We start from the raw sequence: 3695 nt of genomic DNA, 5'->3' as shown, positions 1-3695 counted from the left end.
CTTTTATCAGTAACAACTGGAATTGCATAATCAAGTGGGGAGATTGGAACTTGGGCATTTTTAATCTAGTATTCAGGTCTTATGTTTGTCCAAAAATGATCAAGCATATTTCGCCAATATCATATGATGTCCAAACAAAGGTTGTTACTGAAGGGACAATGAACATAGAGAGTTTGTTTTATAAACAAAATAACTCAATAAACATTAAAAACACCACTTTCAGTGATACCATGCCTTAAACAAGTGAATGAGTGAACAATAAGTGTTTTTGACGAGGCAACCTCCAATTACAAAATATTTAAATGCACAATATAAGATGAGTGTTTAAATGGGTCTCATTGATTTATTAAAAAGAGGTAACCAGAGGCATGAATTATCCTACACCCTTCGGTTGAATTGACCATAACTAATATAATAATAATGAATGAGAGTTAGGACCTTAACATGGTCCCCATCTTTTAACTTAAGTTTTTCCCTCAAAGCTTTGTAATAGAGCATGGTGCATCATGAATTGTTCATTTTCTCATGGTTCCTTTTGGAGGCATCTTCTTCCACTTCCATTTAAGTAAGGACTTCATAATGGTTTTATTTGAAGACGAAGAATGTCTATCTATAACCACCTTTTGTTCAAGAAATAATTTTCCTTCGTCGTTTCGTGTCCATTGGAATAGTTTGTTCATTGTTAAATCTCTTAATACCAACCTAGATTTATTTTCTCGCAACAATTATTTATTCCCAAAAATTTACTATATTAACCAAATAAATTATAAATTGTTGAAAAATAAAATCACTAATATTTTAACATCTAGAAATTTACATGGAGTGGAAATAAAATAAAAAAGAGATCAATCACAACGCAACATATAAATACCCACAACAATTCTCCTTCATTAATTAATTTGGAAAAATAAGGGTTTTGGAGCAAAGAGAATTTACAAAGGCTCCACAGGAATAATTTTTCCCAAGGAAATTCAGTGAATTGGAAACTAGCCATTGAAGAAAATCACTCCAAAGAAAATTGGTCAACTTCTCACTAATAAATTGGTCCCAACGCCTTGCCCTTGCCCAGCCTCCGCACATTCACAAATTGACCTTGGCAAATCAGCCTCCCAATCTCTAGCAAATTGGCCTCTTGGAAACACTCCTGAAATTATTCCTCTATTCTCCTTCTCCTTAGTCTAAGTGAGCCTCTCGCTTAAGAGAATTAGCTCTGTCCTTGAGAAAATCACTTTTCCTAAAATGTTATAGTTGCATCTCTTCTTTGTTTTTGTATCTTCACCTTTTCCTTAAGTTTTCATTTATAATCTTCATTAAGCCTAAATCCCTAACTCTAGTCTTTCTTCAAGAAGATATAAGAGATCAATGGTTGAAATTATTTCGAAGTCACTTAAATATTTTAATTATTTATCCTTAGAAAATGACTTAATAGTCGACAATGATTATTTGACTTTAATTATTGTACTTCTCCTAAGTTAGGCTTAGGAAAGAAGACATAAATCACTTTCTCCACCAATCAAGCACCTAAAGAGGCAATAGATCATCTTCCACATGCTAGGACACTAAGCCTATGAAAAATACCATTTGAAGCTACCATAGGCTTCAACACTCCCTCGTAGCAAGGAAGTGATTATCCACCACTTCAGCTTGTCTTGATACTTAACAAAATTCCCTTTCACTAGAGGCTTAGTGAGAATATTTTCCATCTGCTCTTTTGTGGAAATGTACTGCAATCTCACAACACCTCTCTAGACTCTGTCTCTAATGAAGTGATATCTAATTTTGATGTGCTTGAACTGATAATGAAGCATGGGATTCTCAAAGAGCTTAATGCAACTTTGATTATCATAATGAATCATTGTTGGCCCCATCTCCAAATCAAATAGTCTTGCAAGCATCTTGTGAAGCCACATTGTCTCACAACTTGCCATGCTCAATGTCATGCACTTTGTCTCTATTGAACCACATGCCATTAATTGTTGCTTCCTACCATACCATGAGATCATTGTTGATTCCAGGTTGAAACAACACTTCGATGTGGACATTTGGTCCACTACACTTCCTACCTAGTTAGACTTTGTGTACCCTTGTAGCTTCACTCCACCAACTCCAACATATATGAGCCCAAAGTCCATTGTACATTGCAGGTACCTCAACACATGCTTCACTACCACACAATGAACCTGTCTCGGCTCCACCATGAATTGACTAAGTGTGTTCACAGCAAAACATATGTATGGCCTAATGTTCACAAGATACATCAAGGAACCGATTAGTTGCCTATATAGTATGGGATCCACGAACTTGCCTTTAGAAGCATTCAACTTCTTCGAGCTAGTGATCACCAGTTAGACATAAGCTTGCAATCCTCCATCCCGAACCTCCTCAAGATCTCAATTGCATAATTGGCCTGCCCAAAGAAAATCTCTCTTAGCTACTACCACACCTCCATTCCCAAAATGTAGTGCATCATGTCAATTTCCTTCATCTTGAACTCCAAAGCAAGATCCTCCTTGTACATCCCTATGAGCTTCTTTGACCTTGTCAAGAAGATATCATCCACATAAAGTACCAAGATGAGTGGTCCACCCTCAACGATTACATAGTATAGGTTGGTGTCTACCTCATTCTTGGTGAAGCCCAAACCAAGAAGATATTCATCAATAATGGTGTACCATGCTCGTGGAGCTTGATTCAACCCATAAAGGGATGCCTTCAACTTGCATACATAAAACTCTTTCCCATGCACCTCAAAGCCTTGAGGTTGCTCAATATACACCTTCTCCTCAATCACTCTATTGAGGAATGCAATCTTCACATCCATCTGATGTATCCTCCCCCCGTCTCTGAAACAATGGGCATAACTACTATAATGGATGGGGATAAGAAGAGAAATGAAGGTGAAAAATGTGGGAAACATATTTCGAATTCTATAAAATAAAATTAAAATAACATTGTCTAATGATTAGAAGGGATGTAGCGCAGCTTGGTAGCGTGTTTGTTTTGGGTACAAAATGTCGCAGGTTCAAATCCTGTCATCCCTACCTTTCCCTTCTTTTCTATGGAAAGAAAGGAATGAAAGATCATTTGATATCGATTCGACGGGAACATCAAATAATTGAATCGTATCAGATGCGAAAGTGTTTTGCTCTAAGAGTATCAACAAAAGGTATTTTTCCTTCATCTTCGAATATTAAAGAAAGCGCTCTTAGTTCAGTTCGGTAGAACGTAGGTCTCCAAAACCTGATGCCGTAGGTTCAAATCCTACAGAGCGTGATTCTGTTCCTATCAAATCCAACCCTCAAAATTATCGATAATTCATTCCAACTGGAACGAGCAATGGAATCTGACCTCCCAGGAAAAGTAGGAGGCCAATGAAATTGGAGGATATTCCAGGATCAAATATCCAATTGATCACCACGTCGGTATTGTGAATATGCAGTTACGAATAATCCGGCCCGTGAATTCCTCCTTGTAATCTATTGCCTCCTATTGGGAGAACCCTCTCAGCACGAACCTCACTTTGTACTTCTTGACACTGGCATTAGTTGCATATTTGATCTTATAGACCCGTTGAGAAGTGACCACTGATTTTCCCTCTAGTCCCTACACTATCTCCCACACATCATTCCTCTTGGAGTTGTACTCCACCATGGCATCCCTCCAGACCTGCTCATTTGTAGCCTCCTCAAAAGTAG

The 3695-nt window shown here is 37.6% G+C and overlaps 1 non-coding gene across 1 annotated transcript; it reads left to right on the top strand.

Annotated features, from left to right (window-relative positions):
- Nucleotides 1–3199: 3199 nt before the first annotated feature.
- TRNAW-CCA (transfer RNA tryptophan (anticodon CCA)) lies at nt 3200–3273 on the top strand. Its single transcript has one exon. It is a non-coding gene; the product is annotated as a tRNA-Trp (tRNA).
- Nucleotides 3274–3695: the final 422 nt, after the last annotated feature.

Source organism: Pinus tabuliformis, chromosome 5_2, assembly GCF_031772625.1.
Source record: "Pinus tabuliformis cultivar Carrire ecotype Pingquan chromosome 5_2, CPIR1, whole genome shotgun sequence".
Taxonomy (NCBI): Eukaryota; Viridiplantae; Streptophyta; class Pinopsida; order Pinales; family Pinaceae; genus Pinus; species Pinus tabuliformis.
This window is presented reverse-complemented; position numbering and strand designations above follow the sequence as displayed.